Below are 23,000 nucleotides of genomic sequence, written 5' to 3'. Positions count from 1 at the left end.
CCAATATACCATTTTTGTCTTAAGATAGTTAAATATATATATTACTGATAATTTATTCAGATAGCTCTTAGTTCTCCAATTTACTTAATTTAATAAAAACAATCTGGGATGAATTTAGATGGTCCTTAAGTCAATCAGGAAGGAGAGCAACATTTAAATAGTTTTTCCATTTAACTTATGTCAATCAAATGCATCCTCACTCTTATGTACAGATAACTAGAAATACTACATTGTAGATAGTGGATTAAACCAGACATAATTATAAGAAGAACTGTGTCTGAAAAAGAAACAAAGCCACTTGAAAATGTATTAAAAGAATATGAATAAACTTTTAATTTTTATCAAATACTTCCATGTGGTTAAAAAAAATCAAATACATAAAGTAGCTTATACTAAAAAGCAACAGTCTTCTTTTTCCAAGCTCCTACACCACAGCAACTACCTAGCTGCTTAGGGATTACCTTTCTTCCAGTAGGGAAAACATTATTATCGCTTAATTTATCAAATTTTAGACAATCTGCAGACTTCCTACTGTAACAGACAAAGATGTAGCCCCATCTTCCTTTCCTCAAATACAGTAGAACTCATCACTATTTTTAGTTCCCCTACATAAACCCTTTATAATTTTAATTAATACACTTATAGTTCTATTTCTTTTTCATCTTTCTTGATATTAGGACTTACCTCTTTCCCTTCGCTTCACCTCTTTACCTTCTAAATTCTACCGTCAAAGTTGATAACTATTAGCTTTGTAACTCTACTTATCAAATTTGATTCTAAAAGCTAAAGATGAGCAGTGTTTACAACTATCTCAACTATATAAATATTATTTATTGTAAAGCTGAGCATTATTGAAGTTTCTGTCTTGTAGAACCTTTAGCTTTTCTTGAGTTTTTTTTCTTTTCCCCTCAAACAACATAGCTTTCACTTTAAATGTAGAATTTATGTAAGTACGGCTTCTGTAGTTAGCTCTTAAATTCCTTTATCCATTTGTTTACATACTATTGAGCACCCAGTTGAAGGGTTTTCTTTACCCACCCTGTGCCTCCTGCCGAAAATAAGCCAGTTAATAAATGCATAAGAAATTATAAGATTACAGAAATCACCTTCTGGGAATACCACTCCCCGCAAAGGTGGAGAGACTGTTTTAGATTAAAGAACGAGTAAAACAGGACACAGAAACTAAAGAGATGTCACAACCCAATGTTATGTATGAATCTTGATCTGGTACCAGTTTAGAAAGAAAAAAAAAAGGCTACAAAGTATTTATGGGACATTGAGGACATTTTAATTTGGACTATTAGGTAAAATTAGAAACTGTTAATTTTCTTATGTGTGACTGTTTATTACGGTTATGTAAAATGCCCTGTTCTTAGACGATTCATACTGAAATATTTAGGGGTGAAGTATCTACAAGTTGATGTCTATAATAACCCTTGACTAGGACTTGAGCAGAATGTTAACTTCTCTGAATGTCACTGGTAAAATGAGATAGCTATCTCAAATGTGGAGCTCTGAAAAGGTTCAGTTGTTATTACTGTTACTAGCAAAACTTAGCACTACTAATCAAAAATGGTAACACAAAAGGAAAATTCAAAAACCAGTCTGCTGGGAATGAACTCAATACACAGCTAAGGAAACAAGGTAAACTATTAGGACACAAACATTAATTCAGGACATTAAAATATTTAAATTATATCAGGCAAATATTAATTTAGTTTTGTAGGATCAAGACTGAGGGGCTAAGTTTATGATTGATTTAAAAAAAACTGTCTTACTGAAAAAGACTCTTTGGTGACTGGTGTCAACAGTTGGTAAAAGAACAGCCAGTTCAAATCAATTAGAAGTTCAATGGGCTCAAGCAGGGTCTTTATTTCCAAAGAGGCAGAAATTAAACTAATGGTGGTAAACATCTATATTTTCACAAAATTCTAAGTTTTCATCTCATAAAGTTTCCTCTATGCAGGAGACTAAAGACCTATCAGATGAAAGTAAAAGGAAGAGGCCAAAAAGAACAGTAGGGCAAGAAAAACTGTACTTCTTATGGACAAATAAAGTACTGTGAAGAAAAAATGAACATGGACCAATATTATGTTGTCCTTTGGGTGCTGAACATGAAATCTTTTTTGGGGGGCGGGGAGGGGTAGAGGGAGAGAGAAAATCTTAAGCAGGCCCCACACCCACCACGGAGCCTGATGTGGGGCTTGATCTCACAACCCTGAGATCATACCTGAGCCAAAACCAAGAGTTGGACACTTAACTGACTGAGTCACCCAGTTGCCCCTGGTCATGAAATCTTTATTAAATAAAGAGAAGGAGGGGGTGAAAGTGAAGGCAAAATATCTGTGGTAACAAATACAGGTATACATTAAGGTGGAAGGCCTGGGGTTTATATCAATAATCATCATGCAGTAATTTTTCCTTTCTTATAAGCAGCCAACTGGGTATTTTTAGGTTCTATCAAACTCTTGGTGAGCCCCTACTGTAAAAGATAAGCTACAATTAAGGAAAAGTTAACCTCTAATAAAATTTTCAATCAAAATCTCTGTAGACATGCAACTTTGCTTTCTAGGTTTCTTCAAGGAAAACCTTCTTGTCCCAAGTAAAGAAATGATAGTAAATAATAAATGGGGAGGTAATAAATGGTGTCGCAAAACCTCTTCCCTTTGGAGCAGTCATCTGGTTCACTTCATGGAATGTGTCTGGAAGTCTCAAGCCAAATCCTCCAAATCTAAATCTGTGGTGATACAAACTATACAAACTCCAGGATCCTGAGACTGTTCAGGCCACAAGGATCCTACCTTTGTTAGATGGTTGGAAGCATCGTGGTCAGTATCTAAATGCTCATTATCATTGTTTTAGAGATTATCTAAATGATATTCCAAAAGAAAAGCACAATGAGCCACAAGACATCCATGGATATGGCCTTATGGGAATTCGGGGGGAAGTGAAAACTGCCTCTGGAGGAGGGGTCTGGGGCAGGCTCCGTGTAAAAAATGGCATTTAAGTTCTATCTGAAAGGATGAGAAGAATTTTTTTTTTTAAAGGTGATTTTTTTTAAGATTTTATTTATTTATTTGACAGACAGAGATCACAAGTAGGCAGAGAGGCAGGCAGAGAGAGAGAGAGAGGGAGAAGCAGGCTTCCCGCTGAGCAGAGAGCCCGATTCGGGGCTCGATCCCAGGACACCGGGATCATGACCTGAGCCGAAGGCAGAGGCTTTCACCCACTGAGACACTCAGGAGCCCCGGAAGAGAAGAATTTGACAGCCACTGTAGGGAGTTGGGCCAGGGAGTGTGGGAGATGCTGGAGAGGCTATCGTTCTAGGTCTTAGTAACACTGTTAGAGCAAAGAGATGGAGACAAGAGTTCAGAGCACATCAGAAAACTAAAACCATCATGAATGTATCAGTTGAGATTTAATGGGAGAAAAAAATTCTTACCCTGATTTTAACACCACATTTTACTAGGAAAAAGTAGCAGCATTTCACAGAACATATCACAGAATTCTATGTATTCTTATACTAATAGAGAAAAAGTCCTACAATAGATCATCTTGCAATAAATGTATAGAGATTTACAAACATCTACTAAAATCTATTTGCCACAAATATGTTCCTTAAACCTCAATTTTGTGGCATGCCTGATATTCTATAAGAGAAAGAAGAAAGTTGTAGGTTAGTACATATTAAAATGTGCCATGTTCTCCCCTGCTCTGGGTCTGTCTCTACAGTATGGTTATGGTGGGAACATCTAGATTTCTAGAACACGGTTCCACTACACTGCCTCCTTACCTGGTCCAGGGCACACACCTGACCCAAGATGGACCAATCAGAGTTCCTTCCTGGATGGTTGGAATTCATCAGATTCAGAGATTCCTTGAATGGGATATATATAAGTGTAGCTAGCTGTAGGCATCGGTGTATCTTCCTATGAATTGGGAAACAAAGCCAGTCTGCAGAGTGAAGAATGAGGCATATAAATAGCCAGGAGCAGAGAAGAAAGAGAGGCCTGACAATGGTTTAGTTTCTGGTTCCAGTTTGTTTCTAAGGCCTAGCTACACTCCTGCTAAAGGTTAAGCAGAGTCTAACCCACAAAACCATGAAAAGTGGCCCTCACATCTGCCTGTGGCATCTGTGCAACACCAAAAAAGTACCTCTTTTTTGCTCTGGCTAGTTTTGGTAGAACCCGTTTCAAATAAGCTCTAACTTAACAAATGCAGTGTTCGAGACAGTCACAGAAAATATCTCATTAAACTCAAAGTGCTGTATTTATGCAACTGTAAAGTTACAAATACAGCATAAAAGTAGGATGTAGTGTTTTCTGTGTGGCTTAGTCTGTGTTAACTGGCCAGAGTTTTGTTAAAACCAAAAAGTAGATTTTAATGGAGTAGAAATATTATTTCTAGTATTTTCTGAATTACATACCAAAAAAGTTTATCAATTGTCAAGAATTGCTGACACATACTAATTAAACAGCAATTATATGCTCTGAATCGCAAGTCAATACATACAAGATTGCAGACAGCCTGCATTTAACTTCGCCAATAATGTCAGACACAGGTTAAAAAATTCTAGCTATTTTGTGGAGAGCAATTTAGTAAAAACACCAAGATAGCCTTTAAGAGCTCTCATCCTCTGACATCCTTTTAGCCTTTCTTGGATCCAGCTGGGATGCTGTGTTTTCACCTGGGGGGAAAACAACATATTGATTTTTTAATCCCTTCCTAACATGCACATAATTTTATACAATGGGTAAGAAAAGGATATATTTTAATAACACATCAATATAGCTCTTTTATAAACTGTTCTATCCTATACAAGCTTTTAACATGGAGGGAGATAAAAAAAAAAACCCCAAACAACCCAGAAGTCCAGGAAAAAGAATCAGTAAGTGAAAGACCCTCAACTACTACGAGCAGGTATACTTTTGAGTATTCCTTCATCAAGTACATTTCTGAAAAAGACGTCCTGATAACTATTTCCCAGCTTTTTTAGTAGAGGAGCTGGGCAGGGATGGGAGAAAAGGCACATAATGTGCGCACACATGGACACACACCAATATATGCCGGAACTTCTATCAGCAGGCTTTTCAGTGCAAGTAACTATTCCCAGTCTTCCCGGTCCCTGAGGTAATAAACCAATACCTTTCTACCAGAATTCTCACTACATTACAATTTCAAAAGACGCTCAAGATCTTCAGACATATCCGTGTATTCTGAAACTCCTCTTCTCAAAATGAAGTGGTGGTAACATTTTTAGAAAATCAGTGTTGATTTAAGAAACACACATTTACCAAAACCTACAGCAAAGCTACCAAGGAAGAAAAGTAATGGGAAGAAATGCACCAGTTGATTCACTCACTCACTCAAATGCTTAGGCACTTGACCTTGAGGCGTAGCTGTGAACAACACAGATGAGCTTCCCTGGCCTCATGGAAGCAGACAGAACAGGTAGGTAGAACAAATAATTACAATACCACATATGCGATTTAATGGGCGTCACCTAACTAACATTTAGAAATCAAGGAAGGCATTCCTAAAAAAACAAATTTAATTTGAAACTTGAAAGAGTAGTAGTTTATCAGGCCAGGTCAGGAGTGGAGGCAATGTGTCCAACAATGAGAGCAGTAGCTTTGAAACGAGATGAAAGCTAGGTGTATTTGAAGAAATGAAGCAAGTTTAGTATTACAGCTCTTTGACAAGTTCAGTCTATGTGAAGAGGGAGGGAATCCTGGTTCAGCCAACTAAAAGACCTTTCAAAACAAAGAAGAATAATATCAATTCCACCACCAGTTTTATGCCCAAGATACTCAAAAGTTAATAAACAGTAACTATGGTATAAAAGATTTTGGATTTGGATGTGTTAATTAATACTATAATGTGACTGCAAACTTGAATGTGAGTAATATTTAATCCACACTGTCCATCCAAGCCCCTTAAAAAATGCCCAATTTCACAAATACTAGCACAAAGGAGAAGGGTTTTTTCCCTTAAAAAAAAATCCCCAAAGTCAAATGTTTCAAATTACTTCAAAGCTTGATTATTTGCTGTAAAACATACCATTCACAAAAATGTTTCATAAAGATACATATGTTTGTAAACCATTAAGTGCTTCCCCTTTTATAGGTCACTGATGTAGATTATCCAAATTTCCAAAGCTCAAGTACCCTAAACCTAAAACCCAAGGCCATAAAACACAAACGGAAGGAATTTGAATATAGAATTCTCCCATGGATACATTTTATTTACTTAACCAAAATGTGAATGCTGAGAAAGAGGCAGTTCATAAGTTGCTAAATGAAGACAGAGGCTCTAAAAATAAAATCATAGAGTTGTTGCTTTCCTCAGAGCAATATGCTGTTGAGATGAGCAACTTGTGACTTAACAGTGATTACTTGGACAGACTCCCTAGTGAGTAGTTAAGAAAGAGAATGCCTACATGTAATGGTCAAAATTGTGAGAAGTGCAGAAACAGGTCTGACTTGGGTGACACAGTGTTAGATCGAAGTTTCTGGGTGAGCTCTGCCTAGCAGTGTTGCCTGCCTGGCTGCAGGGCCAGGATCCAAGGGGAATCCTGCACACTACTTCTTTCCCTCCTGTCTGGGCAGATTGAAACTTGATTCTCCTTTCTCCCTTCCTTCCCATCCCTGTGCAGTGGGTCAGGGTCCTGAGCCAGCCACCAAAGACCCAGGACAACAAGACTACACAGGGAAGACAAACTACAGTCAATTTGGCTCTTTCCAGGTGGGCAGAGGGCGGATTACATCAGGGTAGTGATGGTCTGGAACAATGTAAGGGCTTCCTATAGGAGCTTTCTTTTTTGAGAAGCATGTTGGTAGGAGACAGCTAAGTGACAGACTCTGACTCTACAGATGGCGTTTGAAGGAGGAGCCACCTACATAGTTCTGTCCCCAGGATTAAACTCTTTTTGGAAGAGCATGTCCTACTCACTGCAGTATTCAACTATCACTGTGTCAATCTGCAGTGGTTTTGTTGCTTTCATTTTTGAAAACTGAAAGCATCTATTCTTTCAACCGTATGATGAATTTCTGCAGACTGGCTAAGAACCTGGATAGCAACTGACATGGCACCTTCCATGTCTCTGTCAATGTATATACCCTCTTGTCCTCCTCCAGGACTCTTCTTTGAACCGCACGAAGTCTCTAGCTTCATCTACTTCCTCACACATGACAGAGATTTGACCTGCTTTCCCCTCCTTTAAAAAATCGGCCACCACCTAGGGTTCGGCCTGGCTTCTTAAATCCTATTACCCCAGAAAAGTGCAATATTCTTCTTGAAGGGCCCTCTGGTTGGGTACACATCCTAAGCAGGGATAGAATTAGAATAACAAGGACAGAGATTCTAAAAACAATTAGCTTATTGAAGTTTTCAAAGATACATGCCTGAAAGTGGAACTATTAGTTTATGCCCAATGAATACCCTGGGTCTTCTGGGCTCATGCGAATTTTAAAAGTTGTCTTCAGAAACTATTCTATTAATGCAGCAAACATTTCAGTCAGAAAGCCACCGGTATTTACAAAATTTGGACACTATGTTCATGAGAATATAATCAGATCCTTTGGTCAAAGTAGCTCAAACTCTAATGCAAAAAATTTCAGAAGGTCAGTAAAAAATCTCCATTTTGGGGGGGGCACTATATAGACTTCCTCTACTTGGCTTGTTTTGGGGCTTGGCAATTGAATTCTGAATATCAGGGATCTAGGCAATTATGATTACAGTATTGAAGATTTGCCCCTGAACTCTGAATTTTGATTGAGAGTTCAGGATCTCTAGAACAACTTTTATATTAAGTTACTGAGCCATGGGCAAGGGAAACAACACACTCAGCACAAAATGTGGCAGAGGTGTAACATTCTGGTCATTTTCTTGAATACCAGATGTCAGACCAATTTGCTTATGATTACAGGGCACAAATTAGTGCCAGGCTAGGAACCAACAGCTTACCGTCCATCTCAATTAGAAGCAGCAGCAACATGCCGTTGAAGATCTTATGCCACATTTCATATTTCACCACCCACCACTTTGAAAAATCACAAACATAAGTGACAATCCCACCACAAGGAGAAGCAGCTGCTAATGGGGTCACAGCCATTCTCGCTCCTCCTCCCCCACACTTCCTTCTCCTCTTCTCCCCGCTCAACATGGAAACACACTTGAGCGTAAAGTAACACAATTCTGAAGTCAGAGAGCTAGAGCACTATTACTCAACAGCGGCTCCTAAAGCACATTTTGATAAATTATAATCCTGAGAAATTAATAAAACAATTTCTAGGTTCTAGAATGAAGACGGGCACATATGAAAAGGAAGAAAATATTGAGTCTCTGCAGGGTCACTCTGTATCAATCCAACCTACTTTTAAGCACAGGCAGGTCTGACAACACAGACGATGCAAACTGAAATACAACTACTGAGTAACTGTGTGCACTGCCAAGCAACCAGCTACGTTCTCAGGTCCACTTTCTGTCAGGTCCACTGCCGTCCAACAGGAAAGAGGAGGTACCGTATTCATTATCAGTCTTTTCTGAAACTGTCTTGTATGAGTAAGGAAGATTCACAATTTATACGTAATCACACTGTCTTTTTCACAGAAGGTATAACTCTGGAAATAAATATGCCAAATATTTTTATTTCTTGACATAAAAATTACTATCAACTCCCACAGAACTTTCCAAAGACGGATCACTAAGTTTACTTCATAAAGGTTTAAATTAGAACAGTTCTTAAACTCATAAGCCAGATAAGTGAAAAAGAATCTGCTGGGTACAGAAGCGCTACTGTAGAAGTTCTCATACCCCCTGCCCCAAATGATGACAAAAATTATTTTTTAAATTAGTTCTTAAAGAGGTATGTTTGAATGGTACAGTGAATAACTCCTAAATTCTCTCACTTGGATTTTTACATGTAAACAATTTCTTTGTCAGCAGAATGCCTCCATTTTCAGTAAGCTCTTAATGGAGAGTTAACAAAACAAACCAACATTGGAATCAGGCCCTCCTCAGCAGTGGGGCAGATTCAAAATTCCTTTTTGAAGAAAACTGCAATGTCTGGAATGGCTTGTATTCAGCACTGGGTTTGAATCTGGGCTCTAATCTCTACTAGTTTTGTGATCTCAGACAACTGATTTAGCCACCGTAGTTCTTATGTGTATAAAGGGGATACTCATGTCTACTACACTGGTTGTCAAAATTAAAGAAACTATAAGAATAAGTGACTGGCACAATCCAGGTACTTCCACTGCCTCTCCTCAGCAGGGACAGGAAGACTCCTTTTGGGAGTGAAAATACAGTGAGGCCCCTGAATCTTCAAAAGAGAAAGCCAGCTTGGACGCTTCTCTGATGACCTAGTCTCTGAAGCAATTAGATGGTAAATTAGAACTGCATCCTTCGGTCATCTCATCTAAGAGACAACAAAGACACAGAAATATGCTGAAAACGTAAAGTCCATTATACAAAACTGAACTAAGAGATCTAAAGAATAAAAATTAAAAATGATCCTCTGCCTAGGTTCAAAGGCTATTAGCAAAGTAATCATACCAAAATAACTACCTTGCAATCCACTTAAGTTTCTTCTCTCTCTTTTTAAATCTGATTGAAGTCTCCATTAATGCTCTGATATGAAACTAATTTAAATTTTATACAACTACTCCAGTGAAACAAAAAGCTCTGAGAAATATGCAAAGCCTGAGGTTATTATGGAAACAACAGAATGGAACATTGTTGCCCTTTTCAAATTTCTTTGTCAAATAGCTCTGATTCTCAATCACCAAGTCTAGCCTTGGCTTCTTATCACTGTACTTTGGTAGGCGGATTTACATCTCAACTAAGACTCTTTAAAGAATGTATTTACTGTTTGGCTTTTTATAGAAAATGTATGCCAAATAATGAGTCTTAAAGACTCATTAAAGAGTCTTAAAGACAGATTATTATTTTTAATCTTGAAATCATTTCGAACTTATGGAAAAGATGCAAAAATAGTACAAAGGATTTCCATTTTATCCTGAATCCAGCCTTCCCAATTGTTAACATTTTGCCACATTTGGGTCTCTCTCTGCATATTTTTTCTGAACCATCTGAAAATAAGTTGCAGACATAATGCCTCCTTTACCTCTAAATATTTGGCCATTTTCAACAAGGCCATTTTCTTATAACCACAATACAAGTATCAAAGTCAGAAAATTAACACTGATACAATCTACAGACCTTTTCCTAGCTGGAATGCAACTGTGAAATATGTACCAATAGCCTTTTACTTTTGCACAGTCTCAGACCAAAGAATCATTTGGATCAAGGGTCAACAAACTGTAACCTGTGGACTGTTATTTAAAGAAGTTTTACTGGAAAACAGCCACGCTCATTTGTTAACGTATTGTCTCTAGTTGCTTTAGAGTTAAAACAGCAGAGTTGAGTAGTTGTGAACACGACTATCTGACTTACAAAGCCTGAAGTATTTGCTGTTTGGCTTTTTATAGAAAACGTATGTCAAACCATGACTTCAACAATGGATGTGCATGAATATATTCACACTGACATTATAGATTTCTTCACAACATCAAAAAATAGGAAAGGGCACCTCGGTGAAACAGTTAGTTAAGCAACTGCCTTTGACTCAGGTCAGATCCTGTAGTCCAGGCATCGGTGCTCCCTGCTCGGTGGGGAGTCTGCTTCTCCCTGACCTGTCCCCTCTCATGCTCTCTCTCTCAAATAAATAAATAAAATCTTTTTTTTTTTTTAAAGGGAAAGTCTACAGGTTCGTTAATAAGTAATTGGTTAAATAAATTATGGCACATAGTGGAGTATCAAGCAGAAATAAAAATAATACATGTATATGGAAATAAAAATAGGCCCCCGGTATATCATTAAGTAGGAAAAAAGGCAGGTTATAAAAGACATGATCTCTTTTTTAAGGAACCAGAAATATAACCTGTGAATAGTATGTATATGCTTGTGTTTATAAAGTTCTTCTAAAAAGTTAACAGTGGTCTCCCTGGGTAGTAGAATTATGGTTGGCTTTCACAGTTTTCTTTACAGCTTTCTGAATTTTTTTAATATGGGCAAAAAATACAGCTTATATCAATTTCCAAACATATCACTTTTATCTTATAGAAACTGCTGTTTTATTGTTTAATGTGTTTATTCATGAGTATAACACAAGGAAATTAAAATTCTGCTTCATGATACCTATGTTGCTTCTTTATGCTCAATGGCTTCCCGCTTAGACTTCTAACAAAATTCTCAGTGTTGACCAATTTACGAAAGATAATTCCACATCATTTAGAAAGTGAGCCATTGGTCCATACTCTAAGAGTCTCTTGATAACGTTTAAAGAAATATAACGAGTTACCCAGAAGTAGTCTTATTTACAATGATTAATAAAACATTCTTATCTTTTCTAGTATAGAGCACACTATTTATATATAAGCAGCTTTCAATATAACCACTTATTTGTATAGTACGATTCAATATCAATGTAAATTAACATGCTTACAAATGAGAAACACAGCTGTCCTAAACCCACTTTGAACAGGTCATGTTCAATATTTATGTGGAGAAATACACAGCACCTTATGGAAATACTAAGTAAGACTGTTTAACAGGACACAGGAGTTAAGCGTGGTTGTTGCTGCCTTTTGCCCTTGCCCATTTGAAGATATGAAAAAAACCTTCAACCCAGTTTTACTTTTAATCTATTTATCTGAAAGTAATTTCAATTAGTAAATGACAGAACTTCACATTTACAGTAAAATGAAAAAGTGCTAGAGATGTCAGGTTAGTCCCATATACTACTACTTTCTAAATGTTCTAAAACTACACTATTAATGACAGATAGCTAGGCTTTTTTCTATGCTATGACATGAACACTGTTTATTTCTACGAAAAATTTTTTTAAGATTTTTATTTATTTACTTGAAAACAGATATCACAAATAGGCAGAGAGGCAGGCAGAGAGAGAGAGGAGGAAGCAGGCTTCCTGCCGAGCAGAGAGCCCGATGTGGGGCTCAATCCCAGGAACCTGGGACCATGACCTGAACTTAAGGCGGAGGCTTTAACCCACTGAGTCACCCAGGTGCCCCCTCTACAAAATTCTTAATTTATCTTAAACCTTCCTGAAATTTAAATGCTTGTCCATGTTTTATCCTCACTTGAGATGGCCAGTAGCTGGCTGATCTCCACCTTCTTAAAAGAACCCTTATTAAACTTCATTTTTTTTTTTTTAAACTTGCTGATGTTCTTAAAAGTCACTATTTGGCTCATAAGTCTTACAAAACAAACGATACTATCCCATGACTGAGGAAGCTATTCCCCTGTCCTTCTCACCTTGTCATAGGAAGGGTTTAAAAGGGTATATAAAATGTCAGCACTTAAAACAAAGGAGCAAAGGAGGTGGGATTCAGGTCAAGGTTGATGATAATAGTTATCTATCATAGTTATTAGGGGCCGGATACTGTGCCAAGCGTTTCACAGATATTTAACCCTTGTACTGTTACTATTATGTCCATTTGAGAGACTAGGAAATAACTTGTTGTGCAGGCACAGAACTAGAGTCAAAGGGGCCACATCTGAACCCACCGCTGGTGGGATGGTACAGGAATTAAGACCACCAGCTCTGCAGTCACACTGCCTGGGTGTGAGACTGGGGGACTTGGGTAAGTTACTTTCTGTGTGCTTCCGTTTCCTCCCATATAAAACGGTGACGACAAGCGTGCCTATTTTCATGAGGCTGCTAAGAGAATTAAATGGCTGTTGCATACAGAGTCTTACAATCATGACCGGCACAAGAGAGTGCTCAGATCTTGTTACTGCTCCTAATGACTAGGGGAATGAACATCTGTGGGCAGGGAGGTGTATGCTACTGCACGATGTCTGGTAACACCCAACACTTTTCTAATTGTTTATTCCCTACTTCTGCAACCTGCTTCTGAGGGTATGACTTGGGAAATGAGCTATCTGGCTACATGGGTTTCTGTGGGAGGTGTACTCTGCCTCATAAATAGGATACTTTAGTTCATGACAAAGTATGGACTGAGTGAATGAGTATTACTCGGACCACAGTAAACTGCAGGGTCATGAGGAACAAAATTCAAAAACAGTGTTTAAGTTTTACTAATATTATTTTCTTAACTTGTTTTCAAAAGCTCTTCTAAAAATTTTTTGATTCTTACTACTTTTTTGTGAAACCATTCTGATTTTCTTTATTTGAAAAAGAGATCTAAAACAGAGCATATAACCCCAACTAAAGTGTTCAACTTACTAGATGTCAAGACTTAAATGACAGCATCAGAAGGATAAAAACAAAAAACAGCAGATCAAAGCAGCACATGAACAAAATTCCATGTCTAGACTGACCTCTGTTAGGGTCATTGATAACCACTGTACCTCAAACCCAACATGTCCAGAATGAGATCTTCTTTCTCCTCTTCCTGGCACCGCATGGCTTCAGTCCTTCTGGCTTCCCATCTCACTCTCCCCGGACGCCGCATTTCTAGTGGTATCCAAGCCACACTGATTCTATTTTCCACCTTCACTGCCACCATTCTGGTTCAGACTCTTCATTGCCCCTCATCTCTACTGTTTCACTTCCTTCCCTCGTAAATCATGCTTGACTTTATCCATCTGTTGCCAGGTTTAGTGAAGTCATTAATTACTAAATACTGTATGCCAGATACTGAACTAGACATTTTATTTATTTAAAGATTTTTTTTATTTGTTAGAGAGAAAGCAAGAGCGCAAGAACAGGGGGAGTGGCAGAAGCAGGCTCCCCGCTGAGCAAGGAGCCAGATGTGGGACTCATCCCAGCACCCTGGGATCATGACCTGAGCTAAAGGCAGACACTTAACCGAATGAGCCACCCAGGTGTCCCTTGAACGAGACATTTTAATATAGAGATTTCATTTATCCCTCCTACATCCACGTGAAGCACTACCAGTCCCATTTTATAGAGGACTAAAGTGCTTGTGGAGATGGATTTGAGGATGCTGACTGAGATCATGCTGCCAATAAGTGACCTAGCGTGACCTAGCTACGACTCAAATCCAGAACCAAGTTGCCTTAAACCAAGATTCTGATGAGATCACTTTCATTCTAAAAGCTTCCATAACTCCTACTGTCTTGCAGAGTAACAGCTAAATTTCTTAGTCTGGTATTTAAAGCACTTCTGTAATATGGCCCAACCTTTTTATTGCTGTTTTGTATAATCTTCCTACACTACCATATTCTTTAGTCAATCTGGATAACATGTATCCTAAACATACTCAACCATTCTCATTCTTTATTTGGTTTTAACTCATGTCCTTCACCTTGAAATGCCCTCCCTACCATCTCAAAACACTACATATACACCTGGGAAGCTTGGTTCAAATGTCACCTCCTATTCTTTCTTGATTTTCCTAGAAGAATGCTATCTCCCCTCCATAGTATTTGGTTCTCAAACTCTCTTAGAACATTCAAATGCTAACTATAATACTTATGCTCCCGTACTGTTGATCCTACTGTTGGTCTTACTTTTTCATTGCTTCACTGCTTATACCTCATATTCAGCTTCTTTTTTTTTCTCTTTTATTTATTTGACGGGGGTGGGGGGGAGACAAACAGGGGGAGTGACAGGAGAGGGAGAAGCAGGTTTCCCACTGAGCAAGGAGCCTGATGCGGGGCTCCACGCAGGGCTCGATCCCAAGACCCTAAGATCACGACCTGAGCTGAAGGCAGACAATTAACTCCCTGAGCCACCCAGGCACCCCTTGGGCTTCTTTTTCATATTCACAGAGTGCCTTACGTGAATTGGAGTTGATGTTTCTATATTTTAACTTAGGTTCCTACTCTTTCAACAGTATTTCACAATCATATTAAACACACTAAGAAACTATGAAACAAAGAACTGCATCCCTCATTTTTTAAGCTAGATGAACTTTAAGAGTGGAAATGCTGCATAGGATTTACAACTAAAGCTTAAAAGGCATTTAGTTTACTTAAGAGGCCAAATTACAGAACATTATATATGATTAAAATTCCACTGAGTCCCTACTGTATTCACAAATATTATCAAATTGAATTAAACCAAAGTTTTCATAAAAACTGGCATTTTCAAAAAAGCTTTATTTGACCTAATCTTTTTCTTCCTTTTGATAAGATTAAGACTGTAAATGGCAAATGGTTAAATAAGAACACCAAAATGCTATCTGCAAGACATCTGGCCTTAAGCAAACACACCAAAATGCCAGCTCAGAAGCATCTAATGTATTTATAAATTTGTCTGTCTCAGATGTTCTTACTTGTAATCACAGTTCTTTAGGGAACTCTTTTTCGACTCTTTGTACGTATAGTCAACAAACTGTAGACAGATCTGGATAGCTATCATTCAGCAAGACTTCTAAAACTCTCCAAAACCAAAAGGGAAGTAAGACAAGAAAAATTTTAGATCACAGTCATTTTATTTAGGCTACACTGAACTATATACATAGAGTGAGAAGTTCTTTTAATGTTTTTAATAATGCCATTATCCCATTATGTACCACATTTGTAAACTAAAACCCTCAGTGTAAACACCAGGCTTTTGGGACTCCCTGGTGGCTCAGTCGGTTAAGCACCTGCGTTCAGCTCGGGTCATGATCCTGGAGTCCTGGGACTGAGTCCTGGATCGGGCTCCATGTTCGGTGGGAAGCCTGCTTCTCCCTCCACCTGCTGCTCCCTCCCCCCTGATTGTGTTCTCTCTCTCTCTGACAAATAAATAAATAGAATCTTAAAAAAATATATTAAAATTAGGCTTTTAACAGAAGGAATACTGAGTAGTAAATCTCATTTTGTGAATAAGTCATGTTGAAACCTAGAAGTCTAGAAGAAAAAAGGCCAAGGGTAAATGGAGGCTCACAGCTAGTCAGTCATTTTCAGTATTCCTAAAAACATTCACTGAATTTCCACTAAATGCCAACTGCTATAAGCAAAAACAATCATAGTGTCTGTGATAAAGACAGACACTGGTGAGGATAACACCAATCAAATTATCATAGAAATGTAAGTATGAATTGCCAACTATGAGAAATATTCCTGGGACACCTAGGTGGCTCAGTTGGTTAAATGTCTGCCTTCGGCTCAGGTCGTGATCCCAGAGTACCGGGATCAAGTCCACATCAGGCTCCCTGCTTGGCGGGGAGCCTGCTTCTCCCTTTCCCTCTGCCCCTCCCCCTGCTCGTGCGCTCACACCACTCTCTCTCTCTCTCACTCTCTTTAATAAATAAATAAAAATCTTTTAAAAAGATATTCCCAATGTATCTTATGCTCACTAGGCAAAGTTTTCTAGAAGAATGATGATTGGTTGAAGTATCAGCCAGGGCTTGATAAGGTTTGATCAGAAAACACCTTAGTATTTGAAACAGGGGTGCGTCAAAACAGGGGAACGGTTACCCAATGATAAAACTGAAAACCAAACGGGAGACAGTGGAACGACTCGGATACTAGCAAAAGTCACCACGAACCTTAGGCTGGAAGGACAAGGGGGGATTGGTCTTAGACCGGCCAGAATCTAGAGCACCCAGCGTAAGCAGGAAGCACGGTGGGTCTGTCCTCAGAGACGTCCGGAGCCTGGAGCAGAGACAACAGCTACCAAGCATGTTTGCTGTCCAAGGCCAAGGGGAACAGGAAGCATGCCCCGGCTCCCCCGGTCCACTTCCACTTCCCATCAGAACTTCACATGGGTTCGACGCAGCTGAGAGTCAACGGATACTAAAGCCCTGGAAAAACTGCCAGCGGAGGTCAGCCCCGTCGCACATGGTGCAGGGCTCGGGCCCAGTAATGTGTGTAGGGGTGAACAAGCCAGAGAGACCTGAAGAATGGGGAAAGGTACCGGTAATGCGCATGCAGGAAAGGGGCTGGGGGACGGGAGCGCATGTTCCAAGCTGTGTGGTACACAGAGTATGGTGAGTCTGCAAGAGTGAAAGATGGTCAGGATAGCTAAAGCCGAACAGGAGGGTACAAGAGAAGACTGGAGAAACAGAGGCCAGGCCAGGGGGTGCTTTGTGGGGGACATCAAAGAATTTGTCTCATTCTAGGAGCTACATGAAACCATTGAGAAATTTAAGAATGCAACGGAAAGATCAGATTTGTATTTCAAAACGATCACTTATCCTCCACTTACCCTCCTGGGACACTGACTGAACAACTGGGACATTTCAGGGTGTCTACTAGGTGCGGTACACATAGCATTATTTGTCTCCCTACAAAGTCTACCAGCAAGTAGTCAGTGTGCAGAATTATCAAAGACCTTTTAAGTAAATTTCTTTTAGCGTTTATATCATCTGATCATCAACCACCAGGGACATGATTTATTTTCATTGCCCTAAAGATCTAGTTCCTTGCTCAGTATATTTGTTGATTATCCAACTGTTTATTTTTTGTGTTTTTATGCTTCCATTAATCATTCACCTACCTTTGTACTTTTAGCTGAAGATCACTAACTGTTCCCCATTCACTTATCGATATATGGCGGCTATCTCACTGCCATATTAACTTTACCTTTTTCTCCCCACATTATCTAGCTCTCATAAATTACTTGTATTATAGAAACCAGGATTGCACAAATAATTAATTCTGTGAGAATTTCACGGTTTTTAAATAAGTGTATTCATTGTGTGACACCACTCTCATGTTAAGCTGAAATTTCTTGTTTGGAGGCACAAAGACATATTTATTTCTTTAAGGTTCCTAGATCTCATATACTTTACGCATAGTTTTGAATTCTTATGCAACTGTCCTATGAGCTTTTTCTTCATTTTGTTCCTCTTAACTTGGGAGCATCTTAGAGAAGTTTTGTGCCATGTGTAAATCCGCATTTATGCTGTACATCCTTCCTTTTGGTCTGTGCTGTCCAGCAGAGTAGCTACTAGCCACATGTGGCTACTGAGCACTTGAAACCTGATTAGGATGAATTGTGATGTGTTATAATTATAAAATACGCACCAGATTTCAAAGACTTTAAAAGGAAAAAAAAAAATCCCAAACTCCTCACTTTTTATGTAGATCACATGTTGCAATAACAATGTTTTGGGTATACTGATCAAGTAAAACATTATTAAAATTAAGTTCACTTATTTATTTTTACTTTTTAAAATGCGGCCACAAGAAAATTTAAAATCACGTAATGGTGTACATTTTATTTCCATTGGATAGGGTGGTTTCAGCTCATCTGTGAAAACGGGTCAAAGTCCTAGACTCAACCACTGCACATATTACACCTGGTGATCTTTGTCCTTAAGGCGGCTCTACCTGTAACAAAGGATATAGATATCTGCTAAAGAAATAATTTAGGAACCTTTCGTATGGCTCTTCATCAAAAACTTTCTGAAAGTTGAAATACTATGTCCATTTCTTCTATACGGCTGTTTAGCAGTGTAATATTAGATTAGACAGGGAATGAGTTCTCTATTAACTATACTTTCTTTCAACTGATTACAGTCCCTCTACCAAGTGTTTCCTGGATTCAGATGCCTCAACCTTTACTTTGAAAGTACAGGGAGACTCACTGTGATCTATAATAAGGCAGATTGCCTCTGAATCAGGCTCAATCTTGGGCAACCGAGCATGGCTCAACTTCTTATGAAGGTCATCCTTCCACTCAGATCCCATCTCCTGAGTTTCAGAGGTCTCCTTGCCTCTGCTCTACACTGATTCCACTACTACCACTCTCAAATGTCTTCTAATTATGAGAACACCACTCAGTCCAATCTTTGTTAGAGTAGTGGGGTTTAATGGAACAAGGACAGATCCTATAGGCAAAAGGCTTTGGCTCTTTGTATCTGGGCAAAGTATTTCACAGACTCACGTTATATATTTGGTTCCCATGCCTCTCTCATACTTACAGTTCTTTGAAAACAGGGATCATTTCCTCAGATGCCTCTTTAATTGTAAGGGCATGTTTAAGAAGAAAACTGAGGAAGTCTGATATAAATTATCTTTTAGAATCCGATCCTTTAAAAAAAAAAAAAACTGAAGTTTTTGATTGGGAAGTAGCAACGAAGAGAAGAAAAAGTACCACTCAGGTCAAAACAGATAAAATCTAGAATCTAGGAGGTGAATTCTTCTGACTTCACAATCTGTGGTATGGCTGACCCTCTCTAAAGCCTTTCTTATAGCAGTTGCCAACCGTGTGTTGCCAGTGGACACCATATAACCCCTCTGAATATACTCATTCTGATTAAGAGTTCGAAATTCTCATTTATGGATTCTCCCCAAATGTCAGCTAAATACTCTTCAGGGATTTATTACTTTTTATCTTTCAGGAAGATCTGAAATATCATGACATCTCCTAATGTCTTTAACCACAGTTCCCTTGGGAACCCGCACAGTGGGTTCCATAAGACATGAAGTGCTTCCATTTTTACTGAACACACGACTGTTCCAGTATCTCCCTTCTGCCCATCTACTGTACATTCAGGGACCCAGAAGATTCCTTTCTATTTATTTGTCCATTTCAAAACAGGAAGAAATCCATATTCTTTTCAATTACTCACTTACATCCCAATATATAAGAAAAATTCCCTTAAAAATAAGTCCTCAGACAGATTTGAATATTTTCTGATAGAAGACTGTGGGCTGGGCTCCTAAACTGCATTCATAACCTTCACCTGTGCCTTCTACTCTATAAAGCCTAAAAAACTAAAGTGATTCTCTGTAGTTCCTTGCTGTTGGGGACACTGAGTGACTCAGTTCTAGCCAATGGATACAAGTGGATCCCTGGGACCATCCAGGAAAGCATTTAAAAAGGACAAAACCCAGCTGACATGTGCATTTGGCATGCTTTAGACCTCACCCCTGCTTTTGATTTTTTTCTTTAAAGATTTCATTTATTTGAGAGAGAGTGAGAGAGAGAGGAGGAGCAGAGGGAGAGGGAGAAGCAGACTCCCTCCTGAGCAGGGAGCCTGATGTGGGGCTTGATCCCAGGACCCTGAGATCATGACCTTAACTGACACAGCCACCCATGTGCCCCGACCTCACTTTTTTTCTTGAAAGGTGGATACCCAGGGGTGCATTAGACATCTTGTAGTTATGAGGATAAAAATCCCACACTAGGGGTGATGGAGGAGGAAGCCAGTTAAGAGCCAAGGCTCTGTGCTTAGAGTATCACTGAGCTGCCATCCTAACTCACAGCTTCTCATACAAGACAAGTCTTTTTCTTGCTTAAACCACTATTCACTTGGTTTTGCTAATACTTGCAGCTAATGCATTAAGACCGTTCCATCTCCACCTCCCAACACTTGTGCAAACACTACAAACTTAAAGCTTTTCTTTTCTTTTTATTTTTTTTTAAAGATTTTATTTATTTATTTGAGGAAGAGAGAAAGTGAGAGACAGAGCACAAGCAGAGGGAGGAAGGAATGCAGACTCCCCGCTGAGCAGGCAGCCCAACATGGGACTGGATCCCAGGTCACCTGAGCCAAAGGCAGATGCTTAACCCATTGAGCCACCCAAGTGTCCCCTAAAGCTTTTTCATCTATTGTTATTATTAATGATCTTCCACTATCAGCAACATAAGATACATTATAATGCTTTAAAGACTCAAAGACACATTTAAAATATGGAAAGACTTAAGTTTCTTTCATTCTACATATTCACTGAAACTAGTGGCTCTCTTCACTGAATGAATTTCAACATTTAAAAAATTAATTTAAGCCTGAAAACTGTATTTATACAAAGATAGCTTCTAAACTCATCAAATACCTTCACACACTTATTTTTTAATGATGTTCTTTTTTTCTATCCCAATTTGCAATATATTGCAAATGATCAAATCCTAGTCTGTAATCTTTTATGTAGTCCTAAAGAACACAATGAATTCTTCTCCCTAGAGTTATTAAATTCAGTCATATGTAATGTAATGCCTGGAGACACTTAACTGCTGCTGACATTTTTGACACCAGATGTAATTAGTAACCTAGAATTCTTCTCCAAAACTACCTATGACATATGCGAAGACCTAAAATTGTGACTCAAGATTAAAGTCTTACTAACCTTTTCTGTAAAATATTAAAGCTGTCTAATCTCATATTTTTGCAAATATAGCAAGGGAAACTGAAAATGCCATTAACAATGGCAAGTTATGACCATTTCATACCTGGATAAAACAAAAATGCTTTTTCATGTATTCATGTAATTCAGAACAAACTGGTTATTTTATTCCTCTGAGGAATTGCTTCAAATTGTTTGAGATGTAACTTAAAAGAAAGCTGAGGTATGAATGACCACCAAAGAAATGGGAAACTTTCCTAAAAACTATTATTTTAACCATGTCATTCCTGTGCTCAAAATCTTTAATAGCTCTTTACTACTTGCATAAATTCAAACTCTGTGGTCTGTCCTCCCTTTCCAGCTTTACTCCTCCCTACTATCCCACCCTGGTCAAAATTACTCTATTTATTCCAGAAGAATTTCATACTACTCAATTTTTTGTAAGGATATCCACAACAGTTATTACAGAAAGAAATTATGTTAATTTAGAAACAATTTAAGGTCAAAGGAACATCCAAACACCACATTACCATTAAAAAAGTAAAAAAAAAAAAAAAGATGAATCACAGACATGTATCCTGAAGGAAATAATACATTATATGTTAGTAATAAAAAAATAAAAAAAATAAAAAGATCCTCAACCAGAATTCAGATAACCTCAGATATTTAGAATATAACTAAGTCTGACATATATACTTAAACCTAGATATTCCAGAAAGAGCTCTAGTACCTTCTCTAAAATATGGGGATTGAAGAAATCCCACTGAAGTACACATCGTATTTGTATATATGCTAAAAATGTGTTTCTACCTTCAGATAATACGGAGCTCAGAAAAATAAAACATGTGGTTCGATTAAAAAAAAAAAAAAAGTCATGTTTTCCAAGAGCATGGAGACATGCTTACAGACCTATTTTAAAAATTGAGAACTATGGCTACTTTTTAAGATGCTACAAAGAATAACAGGTTATTTTAGAAATACCAAAAGCACATCATTACTACTATAAAACAGCTAGGTAGCATAGTTCAGAAGTACATATTCACCATAATGAAGACATAACAGAGAAATAGTATGACTACAAATAATAATCACAGAACTGGCTATATTGCCACAAAGAATTATTATTATTATTATTATTATTTTTGCCACCAAGAATTAAATGTAATAGAAACAATGAATCTAAGTTCTTGAATACATCTTTAAAGAATACAACTATAATTTATTCCTGCAAAAAAAAACTATTGATGTGCTAAATGGATCTTATTTTTCAAAAGACTAAAAAGTAACTCCAGCAAGGTCTGGGGGTTCCAAGAAGCACTCTTGGAATTTTATTACCACCAAACCCATAATATTTCAGTATATACTTAATAAATGAAATAAATTATCTAAAAAAAGGGGATGGTTCCTTCAGGACATAGCCTGCCCCCAACACCCCTGCTCCAGCCATAAATTCTGAAACATTGTGGGCTTAGTATAGATATTCTGTAGATAATTTTGATAAATGCTCTAAATCTTTAATAGACTACTAGATTTATGCAAAACACAAGAAGCACATAATAATTACGATTAAAACTTTTATTCAGAATATTCAGAAACTACCAACTCATTTTGGAAACAAATTAACCAATAACTAGTGACAATTTTTATTCATTTAAGGGCTCAAAAGAATCCAACCAAATCCAATTAAAACATGTTGAGAACAAAGCACTATTTTTGTTTAATTCTAGCATTTAAAATATTTTAAAAGTCTTTACAGTTTTTTCAGTCTTGCAATTTAGGTGACTGTTTGTTTCCTTCCTTCTTATCAAAAAAGAAACCATTACATTAAAAAGAAAAAAATACACTAAAAAAAAAAAAGGAAAAAAAGAAACCAGAACTCTAAGTCCTTCATACACCAAAAGCATAGCCCAAATCCATTCTTTTTTCTACCTCCTCAGCTACCACCTAGTTACAGTAACCAACAATGCCCCTAAATGCCTCCTAACCAA

At 37.9% G+C, this 23,000-nt stretch overlaps 1 protein-coding gene across 1 annotated transcript in view; it reads right to left on the bottom strand.

Moving 5' to 3' along the window:
• Positions 1 to 23,000, bottom strand: part of PDZD8 (PDZ domain containing 8) — a 78,758-nt gene that overhangs the window by 11,418 nt on the left and 44,340 nt on the right. The window lies entirely within an intron of this gene.

This window comes from Lontra canadensis, unplaced genomic scaffold (assembly GCF_010015895.1).
Source record: "Lontra canadensis isolate GAN:19392208 unplaced genomic scaffold, GSC_riverotter_1.0 scaffold3, whole genome shotgun sequence".
Lineage (NCBI taxonomy): Eukaryota > Metazoa > Chordata > Mammalia > Carnivora > Mustelidae > Lontra > Lontra canadensis.
The sequence above is the reverse complement of the archived record's forward strand: the minus strand, read 5'-3'. Positions and strand labels throughout refer to the sequence as shown.